Raw genomic sequence first — 21,545 nt, 5'->3', positions numbered from 1 at the left:
GTTATACTGTAAGGGTAGGACACATAGACCTGCTGGGGCCAGCAGAGGGGCTCTTACCCAAAATGTCCACTTCTTCCCTGGACTTCTTGGCCCTTAGCTCATAGGTGGAGATAATCAGCTGCATGCCATTGTCATTTCGGTGCATAACAATCAATCTGGATGCCTCATCAGGGGCCCAGCAGGCATGGAAACTCAGCCGGATGGAGAAGGTGGTAGAGGCAGGAGTCTCATCTTCAGATGGGAACAGCAGAGACGGTGTGTAGAATACCTGGGGGAACACCCTGCGTGGTCACATGGCTGCTGAGGGACTGGTTTCCCAAACTCAAAGCATATGGAAACACCATCTCTCATGCCCACACCCACCTCACTGGGCTTGCAGGGCAGCCTAGGCCCCTGGCACATCCTTTCCAGATCAGGCCTGGACCAGTGGTTTTCTGAGGTTGATCCCAGCCCACATCTGGTTCCACTGGAAACACAAGGCCAGGTTGGCCCCAGTGAAGTCAGTACAGAGGTGAACCAAGTATGAGATTTCCGCTTTTGAATAGGTGTGGTCACTGTTCTGCTGTTATCCCCAGTGTTTTCCTGCATTTGTCCTTCCTCTCTCCAAGGCCCTCCTTTTGGCCCCAGGATGGACTCCCTGTGGCCTCTCTGCACTGGCTGCTCTTCCTTGACTGCTCAGCCCCTCAGCTGCAGGTCCTTACTCTCTCTGTCCTCCTCCTTTACAGACCACAGCCAGCAGTCTGCTGTCTACTGTGCTATAATAGCTCATTCAGGACCTGTAACTCAAAAGGTGCCTCATCTCCTGCCATTGACTAGGTGTCTCTGCCTACAAGTGGTCAGGACTCTGAGTCACGGGTAGACAGGGGATGAGGCACCCACTCACAAATGCTTCCTTCTACATCAGCAGATGCACCTTCCATGTCACCAGGATCATCTCCACACCCAACCTGCCCATTCCCACCCTCACCCTCACAGGAGCTCTGTCAAGCAGTTCCTGAGTGTTTCCACCAGGATGTCCCTATGGCCCCAAACTGTTCAAAATGGAACCTTGACCAAACAGTTCAGGCTGTGGGCCATGAGCCAGGTCCCAAGAGTGCACTCTGCTGTGGGGAACAGACCCAGGTAAGGGGCAGAATGTGACTTGCAGTGAGCAGCACTCAACCAAGCCACACGTGCCAGGCTGTGGAGTCAAGCTGCCTTGAACCCACATCTCACAGCCTTGTCCTCCTCCCATGAAGCCAGGATCCACAGATAGACAGCTAAGCAAGCACTGACCTTTGGGTACGGGTGTGAATTCTGTGTGGATACATACACCCACTTGCAGTCAGAAGAGTACATGAGCTTTATGGGGCTGTTGGGAAATGCAGTCACCTTGGAGACCAGTTGCAGCTGAGGCAGCACCAAGAGTATAGAGGTTACCTTCAGCACAGGCCACCTGCAACAGGAAACAACCCAACCTGGTTAACTGGCTCTAAGTAACAGGAGAAAGAACTGGTGTCCTACTGCACAATTGAATGATTATAGATAATAATATACTGTGTATCTGAGGGGCTCAAAAATTTCATGGAAAAATATAATTGACAGATAAGTTTATTTTGGTGCCAAAAATCTGAATTCTATGTATATAAGAAGTCTTAGAAAAGTTCACAAAATGCAGGTTATGAATAAACAATACACAGTGGCCAGTGTTGTGGTGCAGAATAAACCACTACCTGCAACACTGGTACCCCATATGAGTACTGGTATGAGTCCCAGCTGTTCCACTTCTTATCAAACTCCCCACTAATATGCCTGGAAAAGCAGAGGAAGATGGCCCAAGTACTTGGGCCCCTGCCATCCACATGGCAGGATGCAATATTCTGGGTTGACAGTTTTCTTCTCTTAATACTTGGACTATATCTCTTAAGAATGGCTATTCTCTTCAGACCTATAGGGTTTCTGATGAGAAGCCAGATGTGAGTCTAGGTGGAGATCCTCTGAAAGTAATCTGGAGTTTCTCACATGCATATTTTAAAGATGTTATTATTGGCCGGCGCCGCGGCTCACTAGGCTAATCCTCCGCCTTGCGGCACCGGCACACCGGGTTCTAGTCCCGGTCGGGGCACCGATCCTGTCCCGGTTGCCCCTCTTCCAGGCCAGCTCTCTGCTGTGGCCAGGGAGAGCAGTGGAGGATGGCCCAAGTCCTTGGGCCCTGCACCCCATGGGAGACCAGGAGAAGCACCTGGCTCCTGCCATCGGATCAGCGCGGTGCGCCGGCCGCAGCGCGCCTACCACGGCGGCCATTGGAGGGTGAACCAACGGCAAAGGAAGACCTTTCTCTCTGTCTCTCTCTCTCACTGTCCACTCTGCCTGTCAAAAAGTAAAAAAAAAAAAAAAAAAGATGTTATTATTTATTTGAGAAGTAGAGTTACAGACACACAGAGGGAAAGGCAGATTTACAGAGAGGAAAGGATGGAAAGGTCTTCCATCTGCTGGTTCACTCCCCAAATGGCCGATATGGCTGGAGCTGAGCCAATCTGAAACCAGGAGCCAGGAGCTTCTTCTGAGTTTTCCACACCGGTGCAGGGGTCCAAGCACTTGGGCCACCTTCTACTGTTTTCCCAGACCATAGCAGAGAGCTGGATCAGAAGTGGAGGACCAAAACCAGGACCAAAACCAGCGCTAGGATGCCAGCACTGTAGGCAGAGGCTTAGCCCACCACACCATAGTGCCAGCCACACATTTTAAAGTCTTCTTTATGCTTTACCACTGAAAGTTTGACTACAATGTGTCGTATTGATGATCTTTTTCAGTCATGTCTGTTAGGAGTTCTATGTGCTTCCTGTACTTGGACGTCCCTTTCTTTCTCTAAATTAGGGAAGTTTTCTGTAATTATTTCACTAAATAGGCCTTCTAGTACATTCTCTCTTTCCACGCCTTCAGGAGGTCCTAAGACCTGTATGTTGGGTTGATATTATCCCATAAATCTCCAACACTGTTTTTAAGTTTTCTAATTTCTCCTTTTTTTTTTGGTTTTGTTTGTTTGTTTGTTTGTTTGTTTTGGTCTGAAAGATTTCCAAAGATTTTTCTCTTCTAGCTCAGAAAGTCTTTCTTCTGCCTCACCAGTTCTATTGTTAAAGCTTTTGACCACATTTTTTATTTGATCTACTGAATTCTTGGTTTCTACTATTTCATTTTGATTTCTCTTTTAAAAATCTCAAACTCATGGGAAAAATTTTTATTCATGTCATGTATTTGTTTCTGATTGCTTTTGAGTATTCTTATTATTAATTTTTTGAATTCCATTTCTAGCATTTCATCAATCTCTTTATCTTCACATTCTAATATTAAAATGTTGTTATGTTCCTTTGGGGGGGGCAGTTAATGCCATATTCCTTATTCTTATTTCTTGAATTTCTGTATTTATTTTTAGGCATTTGTGGAGTTAATTGTTGCTTTCCTTCTCCTCTGATAGCTGAATATACACCTACCATTTGACTCAACCATCCCACTCCAGGGAATTTACCTAAAGGAAATTAAATCAGCATATGAAAGAGTTATCTGTACCCCCATGTTCATTGCAGCTCAATTCACAATAGCTAAGATATGGAATGAGCCCAGATGTCCATCAACTGATGACTGGATAAAGAAATTATAGAATATATACACTATGGAATACTACACAGTGATAAAAAAAAAAAATGAGGCCGGCACCATGGCTTAACAGGCTAATCCTCCACCTTGCGGCGCCGGCACACCGGGTTCTAGTCCCAGTTGGGGCACCGGATTCTATCCCAGTTGCCCCTCTTCCAGGCCAGCTCTCTGCTATGGCCCAGGAAGGCAGTGTAGGATGGCCCAGGTCCTTGGGCCCTGCACCCGCATGGGAGACCAGGAGAAGCACCTGGCTCCTGGCTTCAGATCAGCGCGATGCACCGGCCGCAGCGGCCATTGGAGGGTGAACCAACGGCAAAAAGGAAGACCTTTCTCTCTGTCTCTCTCTCTCACTATCCACTCTGCCTGTCAAAAAAAAAAAAAAAAAAAGAAATCCTGACATTTGCAACAAAATGGATATAACTAGAAACCATTATACTTAGTGAAATAAACCTGTCCCAAAAAGACAAAACCCACATGTTCTCTCTGATCTGTGGTAACTAATAGAGTACCTAAAAGGTAATCTATAGGAGTGAAATTGACACTTTGTTATGCTATAATTTTGAACAGCCCTTGTCTTGACTGTTGAGGAACAATGTTTTTTGTTTGCTTGGTTTTTTTTTTTTCTTCATACTGTTTGTTGAACTCTCTACTTAGTGTTGAGTTAGTCTTATGAGTATAAAGTTAACTGAAAATAGATCTTTGTAAAAAAATAGGAATGGGAATGGGAGAAGGAGGAGGGAGGAGGGTGGGAAGAATCACTATGTTCCTAAATGTGTATATAAGAAATGTATGACGTCTGTATTCCCTAAATAAATAAGAAAAAAAAGAAATGGAAAACACACACATACACACACACACAAAATGAACCAAATGACACCCCAACATGAGGGCAGCAAGCAAGTCCTGAAATATCTGTTGAGGGAGCTACTGCCTATTCACAGGAGGGTACCCGCTAGTAAATTTTAGATCTGCCTTAGAGTATTTCTTCAAATACATGGAAAAAATGAACACATTTCAACAACATGTAAGTCTCCAGAGCAGAAGCCCTGAGCCCCACCCCTGCAACAGTATGCATGACCTCCTAGTGCCCTTGCTATTCATTGGTGCAAACACCCTGGTTGTACTACAGGCTGCTCTGTGTCCTTCCTGTCATACTTCGGATTTAACTTACTCCTTAGAAATCTTTCTGCTTTAGGGAACATCTTCTTATGACTTTTTCATCCACTACACTGATGGAAATTTATTTACAAATTTTGTTAATAGGAGCCAGTGCTGTGGCTTTATGCGTAAAACTGCCACCTGCAGTGCCAGCATCCCATACGGGTACCAGTTCAAGTCCGGCTACTCCACTTTTTTTTTTTTTTTAATTTGACAGAGTTAGACAGTGAGAGAGAGAGACAGAGAGAAAGGTCTTCCTTCCGTTGGTTCACCCCCCAAATGGCCGCTACTTCCTCTTGGTCTCCCACGTGGGTGCAGGCACCCAAGCACTTGGGTCATCCTCCACTGCCTTCCCGGGCCACAGCAGAGAGCTGGACTGGAAAAGGAACAACCGGGACTAGAACCTGGCGCCCATATGGGATGCCAGCACCACAGGCAGAGGATTAACCAAGTGAGCCACAGCGCCGGCCCCAGCTACTCCACTTCTGATCCAGCTCTCTGCTATGGCCTTGGAAAGCAAAAGAAGATGGCTCAAATGCTTGGGCCCTTGCACCCATGTAGGAGACCCCGAAGAAGCTCCTGGCTCCTAACTTTGGATTGGCTCAGCTCCGGCCACTGTGGCCATTTGGGTAGTGAATCAGCAGATGGAAGACCTTTCCACCCTTCCCTCCCTGTCTGTAAATCTGTCTCTCAAATAAAAAAAATTAATTAATAAAAAGGATTAACATGGCTGGCGCCACGGCTCACTAGGCTAATCCTCCACCTGTGGCGCTGGCATCCAGGGTTCTAGTCCTGGTTGGGGCACTGGATTCTGTCCCGGTTGCTCCTCTTCCAGTCCAGCTCTCTGTTGTGGCCCAGGAGTACAGTGGGGGATGGCCCTGGTCCTTGGGCCCTGCACCTGCATGGAAGACCAGGAGAAGCACCTGGCTCCTGGCTTCAAATCAGTGCAGAGCACTGGCCGTAGCAGCCACCTAGGGGGGTGAACCAACGGAAAAAGGAAGACCTTTCTTTCTCTCTGTCTCTCTCTCTCACACTGCCTAACTCTGCCTGTCCGAAAAAAAAAAAAAATTAACACAAGAAATTAAAAAAGAAAAACCTACTCTTTACTAAGACACACAAGGAACCAATTTTGGACTTTCTTTCTTTGTAACTTACCTAGAAATGGCTGTTATCACCATCCAAGAAAATACAAATATTTCTAAATGTGCAAGAAATGGCAGGTAACATTCACACAAATAAAAACAGTGAGAAACACTTTAGTTTATGAAAATCTTTCTTCAAAGAATGACCAGGAAGAGATCTATAGCCACCAACCATATGAAATAACATAAGATTAGCACTTGCAGATATGACATAACACTCTGAGTCAGAAACTCAATAGTCATCCACTCTCGCCCCCTGCTGTCTTAGTGCTGCTCTTGCTGGGAGGACACCCTGCTTGGAGATGGTGACCACAACAAAGACAAAGAAGCTTTCACTACAGTTGAGCAAGTCTGGCTCTATGTTGTTGTGAAAACTGGAAAGCACATGCTGGAGTATAAGGAGATGCTAAGGATGCTCAGAAGAAACAAAGCAAAACTTTCCATGCTGACACCAACTGTCCAGCATTGAGGAAATACAAATGCATAGGCACCTGGACTTAAGATAGGTCTAAGGGGCAGGCGCCATGGCTCAATAGGCTAATCCTCCGCTTAGTGGTGCCGGCACACTGGGTTCTAGTCCCAGTCGGGGCGCCGGATTCTGTCCCGGTTGCCCCTCTTCCAGGCCAGCTCTCTGTTATGGCCAGGGAAGGCAGTGGAGGATGGCCCAAGTCCTTGGGCCCTGCACCCACATGGGAGACCAAGAGAAGCACACCTGGCTCCTGCCTTCGGATCAGCGCGGTGCGCCGGCCACAGTGTGCCGGCTGCGGCGGCCATTGGAAGGTGAACCAATGGCAAAGGAAGACCTTTCTCTCTGTCTCTATCTCTCTCACTGTCCACTCTGCCTGTCAAAGATTAAAAAAAAAAAAAGATAGGTCTAAGGTTCCACTAAACCCATTGGGAAGTTAAAAAACTCAAAGTTGAACATTCTAAGTCCAGATGTTCCTAGACTTACGGTGGTTAAATCTATTAGGAAGTCATAAAATCCCAACTCAAATCCCTGAAAGTTGGGGACTGCCTGGGGAGTCTCATACCATGTTGGCCAAAATTAGTGTCCACCACTTCAGTGGCAATAATATTGAATTGGGCTCGGCATGTCCCAATTACTAGCATAATGCTCCCTGGTTACCATTGATCCTGATGACTCCAATACTACTCGAAGCTTACCAGAACAAGCTGGTGAAATGAAAATCATAAAAATTTTTCTTTACTAAAACTGGCTAGACATTGTGGGCCCATGCTGCCCTGAGCCTCCAGGGAGCATGGCCTTCAGGCCACCCACCCCATGCTTCCTCGCCTATATGCTCCTCCACGTGGCTGGCTCCTGATACTTGGTATGAACCCAGATTCCTCTCTCTTTTAGATAGAGCCCTCACTCTCCTATGCATTTCTCTCACTGAATAAAAGCTTTAAAACTTAAAAAAAAAAAACTGGCTAGAGCATGTTTATAATGAAGGAGGAGGGCATTGTGACCCAGAGGGTCAAGCCACTGCTTTTGACACCCATATCTCTTAAGAGACCCAGTTCAAGTCTGGCTGCTCCACTTCCAATCCAGCCTCCTACTAATGCATCCAGGGAGGCAGCAGTTGATGGCCCAAGTGCTTGGACCCCTGCACCCATGTGGGAAATCCAGAAGAAGCTCTGGGATCCTGGCTTTGGCTTGGCCCAGTCCCAGACAAGGCAGCCATTTGGGGAGTGAACAAGCGGATGGTTCTCTCTGTCTGTCTCTCCTCTCTCTCTGTAACTCTTTCAAATAAATAAATAAGTCTTTAAAAAAGATAAGTATGAAAACAGATAACAAAAATGAAATAAGGAACTAAAAAGAATCAGAGAAAATAGGCCATGAATATCCAGTAAACACAGAAATGAAGTTCCTACAGAGGAACAATGAATATTTTACACAACTAATATTTTAAAATAATGTAATAAAACTGGAAGGAGCCTGGGATCTATGCACTGAAAGGGTTCACCATGTTCCTGGGAAAAGTGACTCAGATGGTCACCTAAGTAATTAAACCACTGAAGTTTAATTTGTTAAAAAAAAAAAAAAAAGTCCCTGAAGCCTTAAATTTAAAAGCCCAAAAATCTAACAAAGAAAGTGAGTCAGGTTGGCATTATACTTTTCAATAAAAATACAAAAAATGAAATGATGCTTCCATGAAACTCAAGAGAAGTGTGAGGCATGGACTTTATGCTCAGCCAGACTAACGTTTAAACAAGCAGTTTTAAACATACAAGAACCAGGGCCAGTGCTCTGGCATAGCAGGTAAAGCCACCACCTGCATTGGTGCTGACATCATATACAGGTGCTGGTTCAAGTCCCAGCTGCTCAATTTCTGATCCAGCTCCCTGCTAATGCACCTGGGAAAGCATCAGAAGATGCACCCATGTGGGAGACCTGGAAGAAGCTCCTGGCTCTTGGCTTCAGAACAGTCCAGCTTCAGCTGGCATAGCCATCTGGGGAATGAATCAGCAGATGGAAGATCTCTCTCTCTCTTTTTCTCTCTCTCTGGCTCTCTGTAACTCTGCCTTTCAAATAAATAAATCTTTTTTAAAAAAATCCAAGAACTGTATTCATGAGCCCTTCCCCAGGTTAAGCTTCCTCAAAGCAAGAGAGGACAGGGACTACTTCACCACAAGCAGTGTACGAAGTACATTAAACTGTAGACTGAAGAGTTAAAACCAGAGGTAGGGAAAAGTAAGAACAGCATGTAAATGTTACATGTTCTCAAAAAAGAGGAAATAAAGCATCATTAAATGGCACAAGAAGGGAGAAGCATAACACAGAACAGTTATTGACTGCCATGGATGTAACAGAACACCATTTAAAGCCAACAACATAAACTAGTGCAAGCCTAATAAAAAGGAAAAACTAGTTTAAGGGAACCACAGAGTGTATTATGATAAAGGCAACCACTACAATAAAAATATGAGAGGCTCCCTAAATAACAAAGCTATTACCTCTTCCTTCCCCAGCCTATACGTGAAAAAGCAAAGCTACCAGATACAGAGAACGGAAGCCAGTAAACAAGCCACATCATGCAGTAAACCTAACAAAATAAAACACAAGGTTAGGGGCCAGCGCTGTGGTGCAGCGGGTTAACGCCCTGGCCTGAAGCGCCAGCATCCCATATGGGTACTGGTTCTAGTGCTGGCTGCTCCTCTTCCAATCCAGCTCTTTGCTGCGGCCTGGGAAAGCATTGGAAGATGGTCCAAGTCCTTGGGCCCCTGCACCCATATGGGAGACCAGGAGAAAGTACCTGGCTCCTGGCTTCAGATCAGCACAGCTCCGCCACTGTGGCCAATGGACAGAAGACATTTCTCTCTGTTTTCTCCTTCTCACTGTCTGTAACTCTACCTCTCAAATAAACAAATAAAATCTTAAAAAAAATTACTTAACTTATTTACTGAAATAAAAGATTTTCAGGTTAACAAGACACACTCCACAACTCTGTGCTATATTCAAGAGACCACTGAAAACAAAGGTCAACTGTGAAGGAAAAAGTAAAGGCACACCAAGCAAGTACAATTAGAAAGTAAGTGTAGGGGCCAGCACTGTGGCGCAGCAGGTAAAGCCACTGCCTCAAGTGCTAGCGTCCCACATGGGCGCTGGTTCAAGTTCCGGCTGTTCCACTTCCGATCCAACTGTCTGCTACGGCCTGGGAAAGCAGTGGAAGATGGCCCAAGTCCTTGGGCCCCTGTATCCGCATGGGAGACCTGGAAGAAGTTCCAGTATCCTGGCTTTGGATCGGAACAGCTCCAGCCATTGCAGCCAATTGGGGAGTGAACCAGTAGATGGAAGACCTCTCTCTCTTTCTCTCCCTCTCTCTCTCTCTCTGCCTCTCCTTCTCTCTGTGTATACCTCTGACTTTCAAATAAATAAATAAACCTTAAAAAGAAAAAAGAAAAAAAGTGTAAGACCCTGACAATGCAGAGAGCAGGATTCAAGCCCAAGCATGAAATGAAACCATAGTCACTTTACCATGTACTCAAAAGGCTATAATTCACAATGAAGAAATATTTGCAAGCACCTATAATCAAAGAAACACCACATCACCTTTACAAAACATACACAAGGAGAATTAGTGGAATACATCAATAAAATTAGTATCTAAATATTTTTCACTATTGTTATGAAATAAAAATAATGAGAATTCTGCTCACAGTCTAAGGTCAAGTAGACAAAAAGCAAATAAATAAGAATTAAACAATTAATAAAGACTACATACATTTGGACCTCTGTACCCCAATAATAGAGAATACACCTTCCTTGCGCGTGCACATCAGACAGTCACAAAAACTGAATATACGGTCCACTTGTGTGGAAATCTCAATACATTCTATAAGGTAAAATGGGACAAAGTAAAAATCAATAAGCAGATTTTTAAGTAAGTGGGGGGCCGATGCTGTGGCGTAGTGGGTAAGGCTGCCACCTGCAGTGCCAGTAGCCCATGTGAGTGCCAGTTCGAGTCCCGTTCTCTGCTATGGCCTGGGAAAGCAGTAGAAGATGGCCCAACGCCAGGTTCTAGTCCCAGTTGCTCCTCTTCCAGTCCAGCTCTCCGCTGTGGCCTGGGAAAGCAGTTGAAGATGGCCCAAGTGTTTGGGGCCCTGCACCCGCATGGGAGACCAGGAGGAGGCACCTGGCTCCTGGCTTCGGATCAGCGTAGCTCCGGCCATTGCGGCCATTTGGGGAGTGAACCAGCAGAGGGAAGACCTTTCTCTATGTCTCTCTCTTTCACTGTCTGTAACTCTACTTGTCAAATAAATAAATAAAAATCTAAAAAAAAAAAGAAGAGGCCGGCGCCGTGGCTTAACAGGCTAATCCTCCGCCTTGCGGCGCCGACACACCAGGTTCTAGTCCCAGTTGGGGCACCGGATTCTATCCCAGTTGCCCCTCTTCCAGGCCAGCTCTCTGCTATGGCCCGGGAAGGCAGTGGAGGATGGCCCAAGTGCTTGGGCCCTGCACCCGCATGGGAGACCAGGAGAAGCACCTGGCTCCTGGCTTCAGATCAGCAAGATGCGCTGGCCGCAGCGGCCATTGGAGGGTGAACCAACAGCAAAAAGGAAGACCTTTCTCTCTGTCTCTCTCTCTCACTATCCACTCTGCCTGTCAAAAAAAAAAAAAAAAAGAGGAAGATGGCCCAAGTCCTTTGCACCCATGTGGAAGACCCAGAAGAAGCTCTTGGCTCCTGGCTTTGGATGGCAGAGCTCCAGCCATTGCAGCCAATTGGGGAGTGACCAGTGGATGAAAGACCTCTCTCTCTCTCTCTCTCTCTCTCTCTGCCTCTCTGCCTCTCTCTATGTAACTCTGACTTTCAAATAAATAAATAAATCTTTTTTAAAAATGGACAAGCCACTACTTAATCAAGGAAAGATTAAAAGAAAGTATACATATACCAAAAATAAACTGACAAAGGGGGAAATAAATATATCTTTTTAAATAATTACTTATTTTGTCAGTCAGAGTTACAGAGAGAGATCTTCCATCTGCTGTTTCACTCCCCAAATGGCCACAACAGCCGGAGCTGGACCGATATGAAGCCAGGAGCTTCTTCTGGGTCTCCCATGCAGGTGCAGGGGCCCAAGCACTTAGGCCATCTTCCACTGCTTTCCCAGGCCATAAGCAGAAAGCTGGATCAGAAGAGGAGCAGCCAGGACACAAACTGGTGACCATATGGTATGCCAGGACTACAGGTGGAGGCTTAGCCTACTATGCCACTGGGCCAGCCCCTACATAAAAAAATTTTTAGATAAATAAATAAGTTTCCAAGATTTCAAAGTGTTAAGATGTACAGAGAGTCTGGTAAAGATTCAAGGGCAACGTTTTGTCCATTTAACATGTGTTTGTTTTTTCTTACATACTCAAAGGTGACAGACATATTTGTTCACACAGTGATATTACAGTTAAAAATCATTCATTAGCAAAAAAAGGAGAAACAGTCTCAACCTGACACAGCAATCAGAAGCATTCTTACTTTGTATTAAGCTGAATAATTGTTTCTAACATTTTCCTACATCCAAAACACAAGTATCTTGAAGGTTCTTGTTAATGCATTAGAGGAATTTATATGTCATAAGTACCTTTTAAAATTTCACATCTACCTGTGGTATCCACATAATATGTTGGTTAATTTCCTTATGAGTCATATGATGGAAAGATTAAAAGATGAATTTGAGGGGCAGTGCTGTGGTGTAGTAGGTAAAGCTGCCACCTACAATGCCAACATCCCATATGGGTACCAGTTCAAGTCCCAGTTGCTCCACTTCTGATCCAGATCTCTGCTATGGCCTGGGAAGCAGGAAGATGGCCCAAGTCCTTGGGCCCCTGCACCCACATGGGAGACCCAGAATAAGTTCCTGGCTCCTGGCTTCAGATCTGCCCAGCTCCGGCCATTGTGGCCAATTGGGGAGTGAACCAGCAGATGGAAGACCTCTCTCTATGCCTCTCCTCTCTCTCTGTGTAACTCTTTCAAATAAATAAATATTTTAAAAAGAAAGATGAATTTGAGAAAAATTGGAAAGGAATTGCATTACCAGATTGTTTCACTGTTACATGTACCTTACTTAAATTTCTGTTCATTAATTTACATTCACTCAATTGCATAAAGCAAATTTGGAGGAAAATAAATATTTCATTATGTATTTAATACTCTTGTTTGTTAAGTTCCTCTCCTTTATAGGATTAGATTTGTTTAACTATTATATTGTTCCTGGACATCTGTTATCCTTTTTATTTGGGAATACCAGGTGCCCACACCTTTGATACTCCTTCTCCATGCGTGAGTGATCTATTTCCATCTGAGAACCATGTCCTTTATCTGGTATAAACACCATCACTACTTTTCTCCCCGGTCAAATGTTCTGCAGGGTTGAAGAACAATCTCTAAACTAAATGTCCCAGCAACTGGAGGCCTTTAACATCTTGGGCAAAGGATCGCATTTGGTCGAAGAGGCTTTCCTGAGTTGGGCCTTAGAAAGGACTTGAAAAACAGGGATGAAGGATAAGATGCAGCAGTCAGGGTGAGACGCTCAGAGACTAATGAATACTCATGCAGAATAAACTAAATGTACGGAAGGTACGGGGAGCTAAGAGGAAGAATGGATGTGTGTTTGGCAGTGAGGGTTGGGAGGGAGCAGAGGAACTGCCAAGGAAGCAGGAGCCTGGCAGGAGTCAGAGCTAGGGCTCATGGGAGGCAGTGAGGCAGGAACTGGAGAGGGTGCCAGGTGCAGGGTTCCACATGTTGTTCAACAAATTTCCACTCTGCTGATTAAAACTTACCTTTCCTTTCTATGTTAATATTAGACAGTGCTCTTTGTACATGTGTTAGAGGATATGCATCTGCCTTCCTCATCCAGAGAGTTTTAGAAAATACTGTTGGGTTGACCTCAACTTAGTGTATTTCAAAGACAGCCCATACCTAGCCTGTAATCTATTGCAAGATTTTGAAACAGACTTTCGTTTGCTTGTTTTTTAACTTGATTTCTAATATTACTTTTGAATCTAAGGTTGCTTCCCTTTGAATGAAAATGATTGTAAGATGAATCTAAATAGAAATAACTGGCATCAGAAGTCAACAACAACAAAAAAATACAGCAGTCGGAAGAAAATGTAGGTAGAAGAAAGTGTGAGCAAAGGCCTAGAAAAAGGAAGGCAGGGGAGTGGGAACAAAAACCCTAGAAGCCCACAGAGCTGGAGTTCATTGTGAAAGAAAGGGAGAGCTACACTAGTAGATCTGCAGAGATTTGCTGCTGCCATGTGTGAAACCAATAGTGAGGACAAGAGTTTGCACTCCTCATGGTAGGCAAGGAACAGCCTAAGGGAATCTGCGTAGGAGAGAGGCATGGTCCACCTGGGACAGGGACCTAGCTCATGGTGGTGTCCACAGCCTGGGAGGAGGCAAGACCCTGAAAGGACTTCTGAGAGCCACTCACCAGTGGGAAGCGGCCCTCTGGATGGCCACAGGCTTCCAGTGCAGAAGGGTAGGTTGGTAGGTAGAAGGAGGCCCACTCCTGCCCCGTCTCTGCTTTCCATGCTTTGATCAATCCCTGTGTGTCCACTGTGACAACCAGCTGCAGCTGAGGGTAGGTCACCAAATTCACCAGAGCAGCAGGCTGCAGAGGGCTGGACCAGATCTCCATGCCCTGGTGACAAAATTAGCATAAGGACTGACATGGGATCCATTCATTTTGTAAACACATAATAGTTTTGTGCATTCAACCCACATACATCTACTGTGCCTACTCTGTGCCAGGTTCCACAGTATACACACTTCAAGGCAACACAGGTTAAAAGGATATGGCCCCTCTGTACAGCACCATAAGGAGAACAGTAGAGGAAAGAGGAGAGTCCTAGGTCAATGAAGGGCAGTAACCTAGCTGGGGTTACCCCATGAAGACTCGGCAAAACCCACCAGGGTGGCTAAGCATGTGAATGTGGCATTTGTTCATCATGCTGTGTCTGAAGTACTTCCAGTGGTTACCTGAGCTCAACTAGAGGGGGAGAGGCAGGTGCAGGCTGAACAGGGAGGGCAGATGCAACAGGGGCCTGGGCTATGCCCTGTTCTGTCTGCAAAGAACTGTCACACGCATTACCTCACTTGGTTCTCATGGCAGGAATTTACTTACATCTATAAGTAAATTCTGGCTTGTTGATGTGAATAAACAGTTGCTGCTGCATAGACAGCAGCTGCCCTGCTCACGCCACCTCTGTCTTTTCTGGGATGTGCCCTGAGACACAGCCACAGCCAGCCTTGACCAGAAGAAAACAACCACCCCAAGCTGACGCCATTCCTTTCTCTCCTGGGATTTTGAAAATGGAAACACAGAGGTTGCGAGCCCAGTGACACTGCCCAAGACTTCCTCCCTAGTCCCCAGGCCTGCCTGGGAAGAGGTATTCCCAATTTGTGGTCATTATGATCTCTTTATCACATTTGGTTATTTTTATCATAATTTCTATATCTTTTTCCAATCAAGATACCTTAGTATTCCTCTGTCAATTTCTCCCTTCCCCATAAGCTGATTTCTGTTGCTTAAACAAGTAATGTAACAATCACCAGTACAGACCTTAGCACTAGGGACTGGGCTAATGGCACATGAGTCTCAGAGAAATATAGAGTATTTACCAGTGAACAAAAAGCAACACAACTCCCCTTCCTGTTTCAGAATGTAAAAGTAAAGCCAGGGAAGCAGAATGCTGGAGCATGCCAGGCAGTTCCTGCTACTTGTCCTTAACCTATATGCTTCCCAGGGGAGGGAAACCCAGGCTATGACCCATGAGGACTATGGTGGCTGGGATCAGATGATGCTTCTGCTGGCACCAGACACAGTAATGCCAGAGATACCTTACAACCAAGAATTCTCCAGGATCAGAGGACAAAACAGCATGGGAAAACATATCACAAATCAATACAGGCAAGCAGTCTAAAGTACAGGAACATTATAAGTATACAGAAAACAGAGCACATTTTAAAAAAGATTTTATTATATAAAAGTGTTACAGAGAGGAAGAGAGAGAGCGAGCTTCTATCTGCTGGTTCACTCCCCAAATGGTCGCAACGGCCAGGTCAGACAGGTGCCTGCAACCCTATCTGGTTTCCCACGTGGGTTACAGGGGCCCAAGTATTCTGGGCCATCTTCTACCTCTTTCCCAGACACATTAGTAGGAACTGGACTGGCAGTGGTATAGCTGGGACTTGAACCAGCACTCATATGGGATGCTGGTGTTGCAAGTGGCAGCTTAACATGCCTCACTACAACTCCAGCCCCTGAGCCTGTTTTTCAAAAAAGAAAGATAATCATTAACTTCAGGAAAAGTAAGGGGTTATCAGAGGAGAGGGCTGGATCAAAATTTGGGGGCTGGTGTTGTGGAGTAGCAGGTTGGGCTGCCACCTGAGAAACCAGCTTCCCATATGGGCACTACTTTGAGACCCAGCTGCTCCACTTCTGATCCAGCATCCTGCTATGCACCCGGGAGGACAGCATAGGATGGCTCAAATGCTTAGGCCCCTGCACCCATGTGGAAGACCTGGAGGAAGCTCATGGTTACTGGCTTCTTCCTGGCAAAGCCCCAGACACTGCAGCCACTTAAGGAATGAACCAGTGGATGAAAGATCTCCCTCCCTCCCTTCCTTTCTCTTTCTCTCTCTCTCTCTCTCTCTTTTTCTCTCTCTCTCTCTTTCTCTCTCTCTCTCTGTATCTCTGTGTTTCAAAAAAAATCAAAATAAATCTTTTAAAAGAAAATCCAAAGTTTGGCTGTTGTAATAATAGATATGAAAAGTACATATAAGCGCCAACAAAGTTGGAAATATTAATCAAGTTATGTAGATTCGAACCCTTAGTTTGCAGAGAGGTGTGACTACAAGCTGTAATTATCTGGGAAAAACCACCCCATAGGCCAGCACCAGCCCCAGTGGGGGGCATTACATGATGGAGAGGTTTCAGATAAAAGTCCAACCAGCTTGGGGCAGGTGCCATGGCCCACTTGGTTAATCCTCTGCCTGCAGTGCCGGCATCCCATATGGGTGCCGGTTCTAGTCCCAGTTGCTCCTCTTCCAGTCCAGCTCTCTGCTGTGGCCCGGGAAGGCAGTGGAGGATGGCCCAGGTGCTTGGGCCCCTGCACCCGCATGGGAGACCAGAAGGAAGCTCCTGGCTCCTGGCTTCGGATTGGTGCAGCACCGGCCGTGGTGGCCATCTGGGGAGTGAACCAACAGAAAAAAAAAAAAGCCCAACCAGCTCACAACAAAGGTACAAGGAATAGCGCCACAGCTGTCCTCCCAAGCACGTGCCAACACAGCCCCCACAAGGTGCTGCTGGTGAAATCCGCCTCCCTGAAGCAGTACAAAGCCAAGAGCATGTCATCTGAAGTCATTCATATTGGAGTTTCAAACATGGGTCTGCCACACTAGTTACCAGTATGACCTGGCATGGTAAGTGAGCCTCTTGCAAGCTCAGATTTCTCATCTGAAATATGGAGCTCCCACTCTCACCTCAGTTCTCCATGCTGATTACACGAGCTCATAAAGACAAAAGACCTGGGATGAAGGACCCAGTAAGGACTGACTCAGTCTCACTCTCACCTTCCTTCCTGGGGGCCAGCTTACCTCAAGTAAATCCCAGGCACGAACAGTATGGTCCAAGGACACAGTGCAGACCATGGGCTTCTCCCTCCCATCAAACCAGTACTCACTGGATGAGATGTAGACCAGTTTATCTATGTATCCTGGAAGACAACATATATACACAGAAGGATTGGGATTTGAACATTCAATGTAGTGAAGGGGCAGACAGGAAAACCACTCCTCTCTTCCTGGCTCAGAAGCAAAACAGGTGCTCATGCAGGGGACAATGTGGATAGCAAATATGCATTCATCAACTGGCATTTTCCAAGTGATTGACATGCCGGATCCCATGAGACTCAGCCAGGGGAGTGAGCAGTAGGCATGGATACAGCTGCTACGTTATCCTGCTCACACCTGTATGCCCAGAAAGTGCTCTGCAGATGAAGTCCTTCCCCGGTCTCCCAGACTGCATTCGGAACTCCAGCTCAGATCGGCAGAGATAATACTCTTTCCAAGTTTGTGCGCCCAGGACCAGCTTGGAGACCTTGTAGGATGATCAGTGTCTCAGACACAGCTGCCTAAAAAACACCCACAATTCCAGGAAGGATAAAGCAGTCATGGATTTTTGGAACCAACAGACCTAGCTTTGAATCCTAACTTTACCAATTATTGGTTGTGAAACCTACAACAACTCAGTTTACCAATGAAGGCTTCAATTTCCTCTCCTGTAAAATGGGGGAATTGATGAGATGATATTGAATGACTGCTCACTAAGTGTCAGACTTGAAATGCTCTTTATATATCCAACCAATCTTTTTAACAACCCTATGAAACAGGACCTCATTTCCATTCTACATGAAGACACAGAAGCAGAAAGAAGTTGATTAATTTAGCCAAAGTTATGCAACCTGGACAGTGGGGCAACTGTAGTTCAAAATATGTATAATCCACTATATGAAGAAGTAGACGAGCAGAGCTGGTAGGCTCCAAACATAGAGATAAGGAACTTGAAATACTAATTGATGGATCTGAGCACTGTATATCTGTGTTGAGCTGTAGAACTGTGTCCCATTAATGTGTTATGGGGACGATGTTGTGTAATAGTTGTTAAAGCCACCATCTGTGATACCAGCATCCCATATAAATGCTGGTTCAAGTCCTAGCTGCTCCACATCAAATCCAACTCTCTGCTAATGGACTGGGTAAAGCAGCAGAAGATGATCCAAGTGTTTGGACCCCTACCACCTATGTGGGAGACCTGGAAGAAGCTCCAAGCTTTGGCCTGGCTCAACTCCAGCCATTGTGACAATCTAGGAAATGAACCAGAGGATGGAAGATTCTCTGTCTCTCCCTCTCTCTCTGCAACTCTCCTTTCAAATAAATGAATAAATCATTTTTAAAAAAATTCTTCTTTATCTCTAATAACACATTTTGTCCTGTAGTCGATTCTATCTGGTGTTAGTAAAGCCATTCCAGTACTCCTGGGTACTGTTTGCATGGTATATCTTTTTCCATTGTTTTTTTTGTTTTGTTTTTGTTTTTGTTTTTGTTTTTTGACAGGCAGAGTGGATAGTGAGAGAGAGAGACAGAGAGAAAGGTCTTCCTTTTTGCCGTTGGTTCACCCTCCAATGGCCGCTGCGGCTGGCTCATCGTGCTGATCCGAAGCCAGGAGCCAGGTGCTTCTCCTGGTCTCCCATGGGGTGCAGGGCCCAAGCACTTGGGCCATCCTCCACTGCCTTCCGGGGCCATAGCAGAGAGCTGGCCTGGAAGAGGGGCAACCGGGATAGAATCCGGCACCCCAACCAGGACTAGAACCTGGTGTGTTGGCGCCGCAAGGCAGAGGATTAGCCTGTTAAGCCACGGCGCCGGCCCTGCATTGTTCTATTTTTTTAAAAGACTTATTTATTTATTTGAAGGGCAGAGTTACAAAGAGGCAGAGAGAGAGGTCTTCCATCCATTGGTTTACTCCCCAGATGGCCACAATAGCTGGAGGTGCACCAATCCAAAACCATGAGCCAAGAGCTTTTTCTGGATCTCCCACACAGGTGCAGAGGCCCAAGGACTTAGGCCATCTTCTACTGCTTTTCCAGGCCATAGCAGAGAGCTGGATTGGAAGTGGAGCAGCAGGAACTTAAACTGGTACCCATATGGGATGTCGCCACTGCAGTTGGTGGCTTTATCTGCTATGCCAGGGCACCGGTTCCCATTTTTTTACTTTTAATCTATCTACATCTTTTAATATAAACTATGTCTTTTGTAGACCACACACATCATATATTTTATCTGTTCTACCAATCTCTAGCTTTTTATTAGAGTACATAATACATATAAATTTAATGTAGCTGTCAATAATAAAGATATATGTATGTCACTTTTTTTAAAGATTTATTTATTTATTTGAATGGCAGAGTTAAAGAGAGGCAGAGGTAGAGGCAGAAAGAGAGAGATCTTCCATCTGCTGGTTCACTCCCCAGTTGACTGCAACGGCCAAAGCTGGGCTGATCTGAAGCCAGGAGCCTGGAACTTCTTCCGGGTCTCCCATATGGGTACAGAGGCCCAAGAACTTGGGCCATCTTCTGCTGCTTTCCCAGGTACATTAGCAGGGAGCTGGATTAGAAGTGGAGCAGCCAGGACTTGAACCACTGACCATATGGGATGCCGGCGCTACAGGCAGTGGCTTTACCTGCTATGTCACAGCGCCAGCCCCATATGTATGTCATTTTGCTATTTACTTTCTAGATCTTATGGCTTTCCTCCCTTCTCCATGACTGCATTCTAAAATAAATAAAACATTATTTCCTTATTTGAGAGAGAGAGAAATCAATCTTCTATTGGCTGACTCACTCTCCAAATGCCAGGCAAAAGCCAGAATCCTGAACTCCACCCAGGTCTCCTACTTGGGCCATCTTCTTTTGCCTTCCCAGGCACATAAGCAGGAAGCTGGATCAGAAGTGAAACAGCCAGGACTTGAATGGGCGTTCCCATATGGAATCCTGGCATCACAAATGTCTGCTTAACTCACTGGACCATAACACTAGCCCCTGACTGCTTTCTTTGTGGAGTTAAATATTCTCTGGCATATTATTTTAATTCCTTTTGCATTTTTTCTACCATATTTTTTCAGTTACTTTTTAGTGATTACTTCAGAAATTATAAAATTTTTAAGAAAAATCTCTGTCTCTGTCTACAGTTCTTAAAATAATTTTCATTTATTTCTTTATTTGAAAGGCAGAGAGTGACAGAGATCTCCCCTTTGCAGGTTTGCTCTCCAGATTCCTGCAACAGCCACAGCCAGAAAGTAGGAATGCAATTCCAATGTTCTACATTGGTGGCAGGGGTCCAAGTACTTGAGCCACTATCTACTGCTTTCCAGGGTGCACATTACCAGGAAGTTGGGATAAAGAGCAAAGCTGGAACTCAAACCCAGGCACTCCAACAGGGGATGCAGGCATCCTAAGTGGCATCTGAACCAACAAATGCCCACCTTGAGATTATAACTTAAATCTTAGTTTATAATAATCTAGTTTTGGAGACTGGCGCTGTGGTGCAACGAGTTAGCGCCCTGGTCTGAAGCGCCTACATCCCATATCAGTACCAGTTCGGGTCCTGGCAGTTCTACCTCCAATCCAGCTCTCTGCTAGGAAAGCAGTACAAGTTGGCCCAAGTCCTTGAACCCTACTCAAATGGGAGACCCAGAGGAAGCTCCTGGCTCCTGGCTTTGGATCGGCACAGCTTTGGCCGTTGCGGTCACCTGGGGAGTGAACCAGCGGATGGAAGACCTCTTTCTCTCTCTCTCTCTCTCTCTCTCTCTCTCTCTCTCTCTCTTTCTCTGCCTCTCCTCTCTCTGTGCAACTCTGACTTTAAATAAATAAATAAATCTTTTAAAAATCTAGTTTTGATTAATACCAACTTAACTTCAATAGTATATAAAACCTTTGTACATAGCCCTATTTCCTCCCTGTCTCCTTTGTGTTACTGTCAAAACTTACATCATTTTGTATCGTGTATCAATCAATAGAAACTTATACTTACTGCTTTATGCAGCTATCTTTTAAATGATAGAAAAAAGAAACAAAAAGCATATTAACACTTTTATATGTTCATATATAGCTAACTTTATTGGTGACTTTTAAAAATTATTTGAATTTATTATTTTATTTGAAGACCACAAGACAGAGAGAGAGATCTTCAATTTACCACTTCATTCCCAAATGCTCTCAACAGCTAAGGCAAGGCCAGGCTGAAGCCACCAACCCAGAACTCAATCCAGGGCTCCCACATTGGGGCAAGGACTCAACTATTTGACCCATAATATCTTGCCTTCCAAGATGCACACTGGCAGGAAGCTGGAATCAGAATCAGAGCCAGGATTTGGACAGAATCACTCCAATATAGTTGACCCAAGCAGCATCTTAACTGTTGTGCCAAATACCCATCTCTGTTGGTGATCTTTGTTTATTCACTTGGATTAATTGATCGATCTATCTATCTATCATCTAACTATCTACCTACCTACCTACCTACCTACCTATTTGAAAGGCAGAGTGAAAGAGACAGG

At 45.3% G+C, this 21,545-nt stretch overlaps 1 pseudogene; it reads right to left on the bottom strand.

Annotated features, from left to right (window-relative positions):
* The window catches only part of LOC133771083 (F-box/WD repeat-containing protein 12-like), a 39,886-nt pseudogene extending 18,905 nt beyond the window's left edge, over positions 1-20,981 (bottom strand).
* Between the last annotated feature and the right edge of the window lie 564 nt (positions 20,982-21,545).

The sequence above is a fragment of the Lepus europaeus genome, chromosome 12 (assembly GCF_033115175.1).
Source record: "Lepus europaeus isolate LE1 chromosome 12, mLepTim1.pri, whole genome shotgun sequence".
Taxonomy (NCBI): domain Eukaryota; kingdom Metazoa; phylum Chordata; class Mammalia; order Lagomorpha; family Leporidae; genus Lepus; species Lepus europaeus.
This window is presented reverse-complemented; position numbering and strand designations above follow the sequence as displayed.